The sequence below is a fragment of the Anabrus simplex genome, chromosome 6 (genome assembly GCF_040414725.1).
Source record: "Anabrus simplex isolate iqAnaSimp1 chromosome 6, ASM4041472v1, whole genome shotgun sequence".
NCBI lineage: Eukaryota > Metazoa > Arthropoda > Insecta > Orthoptera > Tettigoniidae > Anabrus > Anabrus simplex.
Window position 1 is genome coordinate 324,505,093 of NC_090270.1, and position 15,820 is coordinate 324,520,912.

The following is a 15,820-nucleotide window of genomic DNA, read 5'->3' on the forward strand; positions in this document are numbered from 1 at the left end:
GGTACCAGAACAAGTCTCTTCTTCCCCTGTTCAAGAAAACGTAAATTTACACAAGTAATCCAGAAATCTGCCCCTCTGCCTTTGACTCCGGGTTATGATAGAACTGGTTATCTTGCCTTGGTACGCCCTGACCCTGGTTCTACGGGCCGGGTTCCATTATCTTCTCCTCCGCCTGCTACAACATCATCTTCTCTTCCCACAGCACCACCTCCCTCTACTTCGGGTCCTAGTTACCCGCCCCGATCCCACGACTCGCAACTGTTAATGCAAAGAAACTAAGTACATCAAGAAATCCAACAAATCTTATTCTTGCTTCTTCAGAATGTGGGAGGAGAGTCTCCCATTTCACCGGTAATTTATCAACTATGAGATCGCATCGCTCATATCCTTACCCTATATGATACGCGTTTTGCAGTGGAACGCTAGAAGTCTTTTTCATAAAAAACGTGAACTTCAACTATTAATTCAGGAAACATGTGCTAACATCATTATAATACAAGAAACGTGGTTTTATGCAAACACCCTTTTTCATCTTCCTGAGTTTCGTGTCGAACGCCTTGATACTAATGGAAGTGAAGGCCTTGCCATTTTTATTCATAAGTCTATTCCATATGTCCCCTTTCCTCTGATGCATTGCATTCCAAATACTCTTGCTTTAGGTATTATCGTGCGAAATATATATTTCATCAATGTGTATTGTCCTCCTGATGTTTATATCTCTACCTCTCACTGGTCCCACTTCCTTACCCAATTTGATTCCATTGACAATGTTTTTCTCTTTGGTGATTTTAATTGTTCCCATACTGCCTGGGGTAGTTCTAAAGATACATCTAAAGGGACAAATTTTCTTACGGCATCTCAATCCCATCACTTTACCCTTTTAAATGACGGGTCCCCAACTCGACTCACCCTTCCTGGTTCACCCCCTAGTGCTGTTGATCTTTCGCTCTGCCATGACCACATGACTCCTAATACCGTGTGGCATACACTCCGTGACACTCATTTGAGTGATCATTTCCCTATTCTTATTTCTTTTAGTGTTTGTAAACCACCCTTTTCCTCATCCCCACTCACCCCCCCAGCTCAGTATTATTCGGTCTTTCCGAAATTTTGATAAACAATCGTATTGTAGTTTCCTTCACACCCATTTCCTTCAATACACTCCCAATATCTTAAACTATCCTACCCTTCTACGCATTCTCTCCTCATATGTTGAGACTTTTCATCCATGCAAATTCATCCCCTCCCTCTGTCCCCGTCCTTATCAGAAAATACATTGGTGGGACGACGAATGTCACAAGTTAATACTGCGGCGAACAGCTTTATTTAAATTGTATCGTAAGAATATGACGCTAGCTAATTATTTAACATTGAAACGCCATAATGCATGTATCAAATGCATATTTAATGCAAAGAGACGCAAGTCTTGGAAAGCCTTCATCTCCTCTCTTAATCATCGCGTATCTGCAACATCCCTTTGGATCGCCATTCGCGCGCTCACCCGTGTTACTTCTGTGCACCCTGCGCATTCGATTATTCTGCCTAATGTCCTTTCTTTTCTATATACTGTAACACCTGACTTCACAATTCCGCCTCCCTTTTCTTCCTTCCGTCCCATATCCCCACAATTTTCTGTTTTACTTCAACCCATCCAACTGTCCGAATAACAGTCCGTTTTACAAGCAGTTCGTAGTTCATCTCCTGGTCCTGATAGTATCACTTACACTATGCTCCGACTTTTACCCCATACCGGTCTTCTTGTTTTACTTTCTCTTTTTAATAATATCCTTCTCACCTTACAGGTACCGACACAGTGGAACAACTTTCATTTAGTCCCAATTCTTAAACCTGGGAAAGATCCCTTCTCCTTTAAGTTATCGTGGTATTGTTTTAAGTTCCTGTGTTAGGAAACCTTTTCAAAAAATTCTACTACGGCGTCATCTCTGGGCTATGGAGAAACATCAAATCCTTCCTAAATATCAGTATGCCTTTTTAAAGGACGTAGCACACAAGATCCACTTAATATTTTGTTGACTGATCTCCTACTAGCTAGACATCGTAAACATAGCACTATTACTGTTTTTCTTGATATCAAGGAGCTTATGATTCCGTTCCTTTACACCTATTATGGTCTTGCCTTGATTCGCTTGGCTTTCCCTCTGCTTTTATTTCTCTATTAGAACGCCTGTATACTTCTCGTACTCTCATTCTCAAATCCCCCTTCGCCCCGTTTCCAGGAAGACACGTTTCGCACGGAGTCCCACAGGGTGATATACTAAGCGGTATCCTCTTTGCGCTTTATATGCGAGATTTAGAACGTATAATTACAAAGAACGCACGAGTTTTAGCTTACGCAGACGACTATGTTTTATACGTATCATATGATAGTGTTGATGTGTGTAGGAGAAAAATAGAGTGTGTCCTTCATGAGGTTGCTCTCTGGTTACATGAACATGCTTTCTCACTCTCGCCTTCCAAATGTGCTGCAATCCTTTTTACCCAAACTCGCGCACCTAACCGTTCTCCTCTCCTTCTTGATCGTCTTACCATCCCCTTTGTCAATCAGCATCCCTACCTTGGAGTCATATTGGACCACAAATTATCGTGGACTCCTTACGTGGTCTCTCTTCAACGTAAAACTGATCGTTTTATTTCTATATTACGTACGATCACCCGTCGAAGTTGGGGCGCTGACCCCGTTACAGCTATTCTCCTTTACAGAGCAACTATTCGATCCTTACTAGATTATTGTGCTCTTTTTATCGACACCGCTTCTGCTACTACCCTTGCACGTTTAAATACAATACAATACCGCGCACTACGTGTCTGTTTAGGAGCACTTAAAACTACACCAACCAATGCCTTATTAATAGAAGCCGGTGAACAGCCTTTAAAGATTCGGCGACAGACCATAGCCGCTAAGTATGTCCTCAAACATTTTACTGTCACCCGGTCTCAGCTTATCCCCAAGCTACGACTTTTACATTCTTATCATTCTTCCAAATCTCCCCGTGGAAACCGTGTCCCTGCTTTATATACCGCATTTCGTTCTCTTATATCAAGAGAAGTTGAGCTCCTCCGTTTACCCATATTGCCTTTATACTCTATCCCTTATGACAGTCAGTCCTTTTGTCCTCAAGTAATTATACCTTCTTCTGAATCATTTTCTTGTCTTACACATTCTACTCCTCTTTCCCCTCTTGCAACTAAACGTATTCGACTTTCCCTCTATATAAGGGAAGTAAGTATTTATACTGACGGATCAAAATCAGCACACGGCGTTGGAGCAGCCTTTTACTGTATATCCCCCAACCGTATACTCTCTCTGAGTTTTCCCTCCCTTCTGCCTTTTCTGTTTTTACCGCAGAATTGTTTGCTATTCGACAAGCCCTCATTACCATCAGGTCACGTGCTTATGATAAGGTTACGATTTTCACGGATGCACAAAATGTTCTGCATGCCTTATGCTCGCCTCTTTCTTCCCCTAATTGGTACTTATATAGCGTTAAGTATCTCTTATATATCCTTACTCGTTCTGGTGTTTATATAACTCTAGTTTGGGTTCCCAGTCACTCTGGTATCATGGGGAATGAGACTGCTGATCAGGCAGCTAAACGAGCATCACAACAATCTCCCCCTCTTTTACTTGCGATCCCCCCTTCTGATCTCATTCATGAAGTGCGGGATATAGCATATCGACATTGGCAGTCCGATTGGAATGAAACGTCACGAGAAAAGGGACGTTTTTATCATCAGTTACAACCTGTTATTCCTCCTAAACCGTGGTTTCATTATGGTACGTACTCTCGGCGCCATATCACATCTATTATACGTCTACGTTTTAATCATGCCCTTACTCCCCAATATAAAAATCGTTTTCATCTTCCTCCCCCAACTTCCTGTGCTTGTGGCTTGTCTGATACTGACAGTAATCACCTCCTGTTACAATGTCCTGCTTTTGATGTTCCCCGCCAACGCTTCCTATCCTTTTTGCTTAACATGGGCATCCCCTTCCCCACAAGTATTTCGTGTTTATTATCCTCTCTAACTCCTGCTCTTGTTAACAGCATAAATCAGTTTCTTAATGATGCACATATTGTATTATAATCCTCTGACATTCTCTTTATGCTCACTCTCCATTGCAAAATGTTTATCATAATTTTGGTGGGATATAAATCACTTTAACCTCTGTCTTATATGTCATCATCGTTTCTTGTGTGACTCCTATGGTATGTTTTTCTGTCAATTACATTTTTAACGTGTAATACGAGTGATACATGTGACAGTGTTGAAGTAATTAATGTTTTCGTGACTGGATGATAACACATGAGTCCAACCACACCTTTCAAGAAGAAGAAGAAGAAGAAGAAGAAGAAACCATAATAGAAATATTAATTAATGGAAGCGAAATGAGAATATATATATATTCTGGTAGATTAATAGGAAGAGGTACATAAGAAATGTGTAGTAATGAGAGAATTGTGGTATAATGTTTTATTATCGTTGAAAGGTTATAGGAAGGAAGTTGTTGTAACGGTTTGGTGTGGCAGATATTGATAATCCATGTTAAATTAAATGAAAGCTATGAGGTTATGTTGATGTGAATACTGAGTTGTAGAATCGCTGATTTAATGTCGATTGGTGATATGACGTGAAGGATTATGCGTGGTTATTGAATTTTAGGGTACTTATCGGAGTATATGTAGGGACAGTAATAATTATCGCCCTACAGAACGAGAATGTTTCCCAGAAAAAATGTAGATTGAGGAATGATATTACGACGAAGTATTGGCACAGCGGTAGATGAAATAAGAGTAGACATCGTTAATATTAGCACATATATAAATGAATGGCACAATTTCAAGTTAATAACGATAGGCTATTCCATTAGTGGCACTTATTGATTACATATATGATTTCCAATGTCATAAACGAATTGATGTAATGTTGCCTAGATAGTATTTCTAATTATAATAGTATTTTAGAGTGTGTTGTCAGTTTAAAGCCACAATGAGGAAACTTATTAATTATCTCGTATCTCGCAGAATGAACATGAAAATCCAAGTACCAAGTATCAAGTACCAAATATTAAATATCAAATATCAAATATGAAAAATCCTTAACATCCCACCATGAATAAAGAATATGACCTTGTATAAAAATTGCCCTATGAACAATATTTGTGCGAAATGATGGATTTAAGTAATTCAGCGAAGCATTAATGGCAAAATGATGGATGTAGGAATACAAAAGATCCAATTCCAACTATGCTGACAAAAAGAATTAATGTATATAAGAACGTTAATTAGTGCATTTACATTTTCTTTTCTCTACAACACATATTTCAAATAATTTTCTTTCATACAAAATTAGCAAGCTAATAAACTAGTATAAGGATTATTTCTGAGTTTTATTATGAAATATGGGTAATGATATCTAGCTGTAAGGTTATATAACTATTAATGACGAGGATTATTGTGATGATATGATGAAAGATGAAATATATTGGTAAAGTTTAAGGGTTAAATAATATTTTAATGCACATGGTCTAACTCTTCAACGGAACCTAGGGTAATATTATCATATTTTAAGGACGAAGTCAAGATTTTTACCCTGAGGAGCTGGCGGGAACATAAACCACGACCGATAGGAAGGTTTAGTACCTAAATTGTTTAAAATCTGCTATACCTAAATTAAATTGTGATGGTATCGTCACTGCCATGAATATCAATTTGGAAATACAGTATGTGTGATTGTGCGGTTGAAAATATTACTGAGAGACCTTTCTCAGGTAGACCTTTCCACGAAAAATACGGTCTTATCAAATGCTAATGTTGACTTTAGAGAGAGTAGCGGGGCTACGATTGCTTATACGGGTATTTAAAAACATTCTTGTAGCTGGGGTAACGAATGTGTTTACCGCACGCCACTGATTCTCGGCTTTCTTGATCGAGGCCTTCATCGCACCGTCAGATAGCTCCTGAAGTGTAAGCATGTGGACCTCTCGAACCAGCCTTTAGATGCAGCTTAAAATCGCTTATCTGGCCGGCACTCTACCCCGAGACCACGGGGTTGGCACCATATTTCCCTCTGTCTGTTAGGTCATCAGCCCAGAGGATGATTGGATCCTCAAATAGCACCACCATAGGCTATGCAGTTATAAGGAAACCGCAGAAACCAATGGCAGAGCCCAAATGAGGCGTACTAGGCAAGATGAGGAGTGAGGTAGTTTGCTATTGCTTTCCTCACTGGACCAGAAGGTGCTACTGCAGGACGACTGATCCTTTGAGCAACACCTTTCATAACACTCGACACTAGATATGCTCCAAATGTCATTACACAACACCACCCATACCCCCAGTAGCTTCCATATTGTCACAGCCATGGATGAGACTGGGACTTCGGTGGAAGCTGAACTTTGCTCTGGCCTGTGCCAAGAGACGGATACAAAAATACTGCATCCATCAAGAAATGGCAACAGGTGGGATATTTCCCTAGCATAGCGGATATTAGATACCTTTAATAACGGACCGCTCTTGTAATAAAAGTTATTTTTAATCATTTACGTTAACGAGTATTTTTGGATAACCTCTCCAGTTATAACCGTTAACCAAAAATAACTGCTAAGACCATCCCTAGTTTACATGACCCTTGTAATTGCAGATGCAGTGCTGATCTCGTTGGTTACGTTATAATACAAGGCCTGGAAATAGAGCCCGTAAAACGCTATCGAAGTGGTCACACTGAGTTGCTTGTGAATGTATTATGTATTCGCAGTTCCAGTCATGGTTTATTCACGAGAAATTAAAGGTAGTGGAATTTCGTTTCACAAGTTTCCAGTGATTGTTCAATGTTCGAAACATTATACAGAGGAAGTATTACGCATGAGGTACGACTTCAAGCTGATGAAATTAGGCCTCTGTTCCTAAGTTTTGATCCGAGTTACCGGCACGTCATAAGAATCGGGCGAACCCAAAATTTATCACTGGACGTTTTTTTACAAACAATGCTACCGTGACCGGCGATCATTTGAGAGGCCTCTTCAAACTCAGAAATCTTAAATTAGGAAACCAACCAGAAAAAAAAATTCGCCCAAACAATTTTGAGAAAATGAATGTAGCAAGAGCCAAAAATATTGTATTTTTCCCTGAAACAATCTCTGGTTTGAAAAGTATGGAGGTGGTTGGTCCCGAGAGCATTAAATACAGTTTAAAATGAACGATTTGTTTTATGGAGCATTTTATAAAATTGTTCGATGCGCATGACGTCTGCAACACCTCACATGGGACATATTCCAGAAATGAGAACATACGAGCATCTTTTATTACTGAAGATTAACGCATCAGTTGGTTAATGAATGATTTCCTGTCATATATTAAGAAAATTCAAATGCATTCAGAGAAAGTAAAAGAGATTCATGGGGGAAACGTATCAGACATAGATCTTGACTACCCAATCCACTGTGGCCTGCGTAAAATACCTCATAAGTATATATTTGCATTATGCATTGACGAGGAACCTAACAAGCGATGAAATCGAGCCCTTCTTCAGCTACCTAAGACGCCAAGCGGAAAAATGTCATTATGGTTCGTGTGGCAAAAGAACAGACTGTAAAGGCTGTTTAGAACATATCTCTTCTCCAGCTACTCAAATTCCAACACTATGTCTTCCGTCCGACTCGTTGGCTGAATGGTCAGCGTACTGGCCTTCGGTCAGAGGGTCCAGGGTTCGGTTTCCGGCCGGGTGGGATATTTTAACCTCCATTCGTTAATTCCAGTGGCCCGGGGGCTGAGTGTTTGTGCCCCAACATTCCTGCAGCTCACACACCACACATAACATATCCTCCACCACATCGACTCGCAGTTACCTACAATTGGCAGATGCCGCTTATCCTCATCGGAGGGTCTGCCTTACAATGGCTGCACTCGGCTAGAAATAGCACACGACATTATTATTAGTGTGTCTTATTCGTTTTCAAGATCGAGGAGCCCTGAGATACCGAAAATCATCGTCTGTGGCACTTCTGCAGTGAACGACGGAATTTGTCACCTCCGCTACGCAGTACTTGGCCCAAAGGGAGTTACTAAAAGGTGATTTTTTTTCGCAGGACATGTTCAACAGTGAAATTAAGCGTAAAAAGTATAAAGACGCGAAACCACCTCTTTCTCTACTACGAAAATCTGTGAGACCTCTATCAGACAACATTGCTTTGAGCCACTCAAGTAGAAGACAGAAAGTTTTGAAACTTGATAGGAAGTCTCTCAAAAGGAAAGTGTTGAAACTTCAATCACATATCCAAGCCAATGCAGCACCGCTCCATAAATAAAGCACTGTCAATACTCGCAAAAATATTCGGTTCTATTTATTTACGATATAATTTACTTATTGACATATACGGCCATGCTAATACAAGGGGGCAAGATCGCGATCCTACCGGTTGAATGGTGAACTAGGATGTCACACGTTTCCATGAGTGCATTTCAAGGCCTTGTATTATAGCGTAGGCAACGGCTGATCTAGTGGGCCATGAGTCGTCACACTATTTGTTAGGGACGGGGTGCGAACGGAGTCGCGAAGAGTCGAGACTGCTACCTCTGGAACCTACACTCTCGACTCCAGTGATGCACTAACGCCATCTAACAAGTATTGTCGGATCTGCTTGGAATTATAGTTCCACGTTCGTCTCTTGGTAACTTGTGATACGATGAATAAAAGATGATTATTAGCCAGCAAACATTAAATATTGTTTCGGGATTTTATCATCGTTGGTGTTAATGTTGTAGGTCTATTTTGGTGACGATGATGATAAAGATGACGATAATAGCAGTGGTAATAACAATCTGACAGTATACGTTTACATAATCGCCAATATTATCTTCAATCAGTTCAGCCCCGCGGTGTAGGGAGCAAAGCGTCCGCCTGTCACCCGGCGGCCTCGGGTTTGATTCTCGGCCGGGTTAGATTTTTTAATTGTAAATGATTAATATCCCTAGCCTGGGGCATAAAACAGGAAAAAAAGAAGCGAGTGCTTAGAGTATGATTTTACAACAAATATTTTACCAAACATTGTGCGTCATAACAGCCACCTCCGCAGTCTAGGGAGGCCCCGGGATCGATTCCGGCCAGGTCAGGGATTTTTACCTGTATATCAGGTTTCGAGATGACGGTGAGGTAGAGACCGGGTCTAGAAAGCCAAGAATAACGGTCGAGAGGATTCGTCGTGGTGAACATACGTCTTCTCGTAATCTACTGGCCTTCGAGCTGGGCAGGGGTCACTCGGTAGGCCTAGGCCTACCAGGGCTGTCGCGAAAAAGGGCTTTTGTGTATAATAATAATAATAATAATAATAATGCAACAAGACTTCACGTGGTCCTTGAATTATAAGGAAAACCTACAACCCGTTTTCCAGTCACTGACCGGGTCAGGAATGGTATGAATGAAGCCCCCATCCTGCGGCGAGGATAGGAATTGTACCGGCTGCCGAGTCCTGCTACACTCCTCTGGGGCAATGATGAATGACTGACGGATGAAATGAAATATTGGAGAGTATTGCTAGAATGAAAGATGACAGGGAAAACCAGAGTACCCGGAGAAAAACGAATTTTTCGTGGAGTGACCGGTATTTGAACCACGGAATCCAGCGTTGACAGACCAACGCGCTGCCACCTGAGCCACGGAGGCTTCACGTGGCTTAATCTATGTTCGAATTATGTTAGTGGATTTACCCATATTAGATTTGTTTTCATCGTTCATGTGGAATTCATAATGATTTACCATCGATATCTGTTTATCAATTTCCTGATCACGAAAAATAAAGACGTGAAATTAAATATCCGTGGTCTGCTATGACGGTACTTTCTGACTTGACAAGTTTAGTTTTATTACAACTACACCATTACGCTCGTCGTCTTCGTTAACGATACCGTACTTCACTCTACAATACTCATAAAAAAACCCAACGGGCAAATGAGCAGCAACATGTATGATATTTTCCGCGCCTCGACACTCAAGCGGCCCCGAAATGAGAGTCAAGTTCGCTTGGAGTCGTGAGGCTTCATGCGAAGCGACCGTGCGGCCCCGCAATGCGCATCAGGGTAACTTGGAGTCGAGAGGCTTCATGCGAACCGAGACCGGTGTTCGGAGTAGTGATGGGTCGAACTAGCTCTTTTGAGGGAGCTAGCTCATTCGCTCCCGCTCCTAACTGAGAGTCGTTCAAAAGAGTCGACTCTTGGGAGCGGGAAGGTAGGAGCGAGCCAGGAAGTCAGAGGCAAAGACTTTAATATTACTTATCTAGACTCACAGAGCGCGCTGATGTTAAGCGGAATATTGAACACTTTCGCGCATCGCCATGTTGCGGGCGCTTCAGCTTCGAATGCATGGCTAGCACGTGGTAATGTTTACAGACTCTTGCATGTTTTCGATTTGAATCATGCCTGTTAGTGGATCCGGTTTGGTATTATATGTGACGGAGTGATAATGTATTGTAAAATATTTTCAAGGAATATGGGAGCTGATACATTACGTTAGTTAAAATGACCGGCAATATTAGGCCTAAAGTCAGGCCGCTCTCCGCTCCAGGTTCGTTCGTTCATTCGTTCATCCGGTTTAGGGCAGACGGCTCTTTATGACTTCCGGTCGCTCTGTATGACTTCCGGGAACGAACGATATAGCGCAAATAGTTTATATTTTCCACAACAGATGGCAGCACAACGTCTAGTTCAGAAAGCTTCTCTTGAAATAAAACAAATAAACAAATGCACTCCTGGCAACATTGGCAAATAATCTAACGATAAAGCTTTATATACAGTAACGAAGAAATGATTAACAAATATGCAGTATTAATGGATAACATCTAATATTACTTTGCCCATGTTCCTTTCTTCTTAAAATGATGCTTTTCAAGACTGAATGCACCGTGACGAGACGTATGTTCATGATATTGGCAATACTTACACGATAATAAATAATTGTTTAAGAATGTAATGGGAAGTAAGTTACTATAGTATACACTAAGCCATGAGTTTTTTTTTTCAGAAGCGCCCAAAATAGCGTGATTTTACATCTTCTAGATTAATCATGACTCCCGTTTTTATTTGAAGGAACGAGATAGTTCACCTTTTACACAACAGATGGCAACACAATGTACAGTTTGGTACGCTACTCTTGGAATAAAACATTTTTTTTTTTTTTTTGCTAGGGGCTTTACGTCGCACCGACACAGATATGTCTTACGGCGACGATGGGATAGGAAATGCCTAGGAATAGGAAGGAAGCGGCCGTGGCCTTAAGTAAGGTACAGCCCCGGCATTTGCCTGGTGTGAAAATGGGAAACCACGGAAAACCATCTTCAGGGCTGCCGACAGTGGGGCTCGAACCCACAATCTCCCGATTACTGGATACTGGCCGCACTTAAGCGACTGCAGCTATCGAGCTCGGTGGAATAAAACAAATGTACACTGCTGCCAACATTCGCAATTAATCCAATGATAAAGTTTTATACACAGTAACGAAGAAACGTGTCACAAATATACAGTGTTGATTGATGACATCTAATATTACTTTGCCTAAGTTCCTTTCTCCTTAAAATGATGTCTTTCAAGATTGAATGCACCGTACGGGACGTATGTTCGAGATATTGGCAATACTTCCGTTCGACCCCGGCAATCCAGATAAGCATAAGAAGAATCTCTATTCCTGTGCACGTAGTTTACATTTCACTCAAAAGATGTCATCGGAATATCCTCTTTCGACTGGAGCTGCAGAAAGTTTCTCACTTGACACTCCGCGTTGGGACAACAGATTCTTTCATTCATTAATGCAGCGTAGGAAACATAGCTGATTAAACGCGATCTTTAACTAAAATAATGGAAACTACTATCAGTACAAATGTACATATAACCAAGTATACTACAGTACGCATAGCATTTTGCCTATTTTTCGTGTACAGTATGGTCACACTCTCTTCTTTTTTTTTTTTTCAAGAACGATTAAACCGTATGAGTCGTATATGTTCGATATATTGGCATTCCTTACACTATCTAAACTTACTTATTCTTCTTCTTCTTCTTCCGCTTCGACCATTTTTCCCACACTCGTGGGTTCGCGGGTGCGAACTGTTCCGCAAATGTGGATTTGGCCCTGTTTTATAATAAGTAATAATGTTACTGGCTTTACGTCCCACCAACTACATTTACGGTTTTCGGAGACGCCGAGGTGCCAGAATTTAGCCCCGCAGGGGTTCTTTTACGTGACAGTAAATCTACCGACACAAGGCTAACGTATTTGAGCACCTTCAAATACCACCGGACTGAGCCAGGATCGAACCTGCCAAGGTGGTTTCAGTAGGCCAGCGCCTCAACCGTTTGAGTCACTCAGCCCGGCTGGCCCTGTTTTATGACCGGATGTCCTTCCTGACGCTAACCTTATGCGGAGGGATGCAATCAAAATTGCGTGTTTCTATGGTGGTTGGTATTGTGGTGTGTTGTCTGAATATGAAGAGGAGAGTGTCGGGACAAACACAAACACCCAGTTCCCGAGCTAGAAGAATTACATTCCCGACTTGGCCGAGAATCGAATCCGGGACCCTCTGCAGCGAGGGCCTCAATGCTGACCATCCAGCTAAGGAGCCGGACTTCTTACACGTCAATAAATAATTATTTGAAAATGTACTGCGGTATACACGTTGGTATGAGTTATTTAGCCTATATTTTAAAGCCAAAACTAGTGTTATTTTCTATTTGCCTTAATTCGATTTAAAACTACAGTATATTATTTTATCCACTGTACCGTAAAACCGAAAGATTTTGGCAATATGTTAATTCATAACTACGAACTCATTTAAGAAACAGATGAGGATTTGTCAGAGTATTTCTTAATTATTTCAGACAGAATAAAACTACGCCGTTTCTACTTGCCGAGTGGTATATTCAGTATTCTGGATAGCGACTGTTTGTTCGTGCTTAGTTGAGGTTAGTTAACCCGAACTTCGTGTCGTTTATTTGCTCCTAACCTACTGGATCTATACTAGGCCCTACATCCTTCATAGATTATAAGTGCATACAGGAAGTGAACATGTAAGTATTGCTCAATAACATGTTGTTTATTTCATTTCATTGTTTCGTTACGTTGCAAGTTGCCAGAACTATGGCTCAAAAACGTACCTAACAAACAGACCACAACCACTGCACTCAAGAGCACTGACTAAATGCGGGAAGAGGCTAGACCACTGATCTCTATACATGGATCGCTGATGGCAGGTCTCCGCTGCAGGAGAAAGTACGCCAAGTTGAACGCGCGGTTCGCCATGTTGGCGTACCCAACCTCGAGCTCTCCTTATGGGGAAGCAATGATAATATAGTCAATTTTAAGTCGCAATTATTGGCGCATTGGAATAATTAAAAATATAGAGACATGTTCACTCAAAGCATAAGGACATTGGGATCACTGACACGTCATTCCGAGGTCAGTAAATCTCCGGGATAGCAATAAAAAGGAGTGTATAATAACGGCCGGCAAATATTAACTTAGGTGCTGAATACATGCAATTAGCGATCGGTAACACAATACGAGTGAAAACCAGTTTCTGGAAACATTGCTGTAAATTGTATACATGTATGCCACGAAATTATGCATTCTTAAAATGATGTACCTATAAACGTAGCTCAATATACAGGCCTAGATTCGACATATCGTAATCGGTGCTTGATAATGAATTTCTGTTTCCTGTTTCCAATAAATAACGCGCATATTATCAAATTAAAATATCATTGAAGCAAATGTACACATTTATAAAACCAGCAAATATTCAAAACTAGTCATATCACATTACCTGCAGCTTAATGTACTATTACAGACCTCTTTAATTAAATTCAGCTAGCAAAGCGATATTGATAGTCATCATCAGAAATATGTAACACCAGTTAAAAGAGTCCCAAATACCACGAATAGTATAATGGAATAGCCCCAAACACCCACCACACTTTCCCTTCTCCCACCACTCCAGTGTCTGAAACCCATAATTATTACTGATGTAAATAAGGTCTAGAATTCCTCCAGACTTCATTTTCTAAGATTTTTATAAGGTCACGCCAATTACTTCATCGAAACCGTCAGTTTAATTATGAGAAATAAAAAAAATATATAAGTAAATCTTTACTTGCAGTTAATGTTCAGCAAAATTGAAGGCTGTTGCCCGAGATCACTTCTAAGGTGTACAGTTTGTCCATTTCTATCAAAGCAGTCTTCCTCTAAGTGATCCGAGCAGAGAACAGCTGTTTTAGAAGGCTCCCAATTCTCTCGCCTGATACTCCTAATCGATGATCTTAGATGTTCGGGTTTCGAGAAAGGAAACCTACAAAAATTAATTGCCATTTTGCTCCCGGAATATGCGAAATAAGATACAATAAACCTAAAACTCTAAACACTACCCTACGAAGATTCTTATGTACAGTATAAAACTCCCCGAGCCGGGCTGAGTGGCTCAGACGGTTAAGGCGCTGGCCTTCTAACCCCAACTTGGCAGGTTCGATCCTGGCTCAGTCCGGTGGTATTTGAAGGTGTTCAAATACGACAGCCCCGTGTCGGTAGATTTACTGGTACGTAAAAGAACTCCTGCGGGACTAAATTCCGGCACCTCGGCGTCTCCGAAGACCTTAAAAAAGTAGTTAGTGGGACGTAAAGCAAATAACATTATTATTAAAACTCCCCTATGAAATGATTTCTCCTTCTGCTGATCGGTTCTGTTTGTACATCCATAAGCTGAATACTGCGGTATGTTAATACCCCGTAGAATGTTTCTTCATTCATATTTCAGATAAACACATACATATTTAAATTTCTCTTTCTTTCTTAATCTGTTTATTGTCCAGGGTTGGCTTTTCCCTCGGACTTAGCGAAGAATCCCACCTCTACCGCCGCAAGGGCAGTGTCCTGGAGCTGAAGACATTGGATCGGGTGATACAACTGGGGAGAATGATCAGTACCTCGCCCAGGCGGCCTCACCTGCTATACTGAACAGGGGCCTTGGTGGGGGATGGGAAGATTGGAAGGGATAGAAGAGGAAGAGGGAAGGAAGCGGCCGTGGCCTTAAGTTAGGTACCATCCCGGCATTTGCCTGGAGGAGAAGTGGGAAACCACGGAAAACCACTTCCAGGATGGCTGAGGTGGGAATCGAACCCACCTCTACTCAGTGAGTAGGCTGAGTGGACCCCGTTCCAGCCCTCGTACCACTTTTCAAAATTTCGTGGCAGAGCCGGGAATCGAACCCGGGCCTCCGGGGGTGGCAGCTAATCACACTAACCACTACACCACAGAGGCGGACACATATTTAAATTTAATCTTGTAATTCACAAGCATACTACAAGGCAACGAACCTAAATTCATAAAATACACTACTATTTACTTTGCAATAACACAGCACAGAACACTCGTGAAACTACAATCAAGAGGCCTGGCGTCACTGAACTAAGCATAAACAAAGCAAGCGCGCTCCTCGTGGTCTATTGCACCATGCGCTCGCTGCCATCTTACGACGCCAGTCATCTTCTATTCGGCTTGCTGCTACCCAAGCTACCAGCCATCCAGGTATAGAGATCAGTGGGCTAGACTGGGCAGCCTATAAAAAAGAAAGCGGCTTCAGTACGTCACGTGATTATCTGAGGCATGGCATTGGCTAGAAATGAACGAGAGTCGATGTGACGAGCTAGCTCTTTCTTGGAGTCGCTGCTGATAAAAGAGTCGGCTCGTGCTAGCTCTCAGGGAGCAAGGAGGGAGCTAGCTCATACAAGAGTCGACTCATAATTGAACGACTAGCTGTTGATAA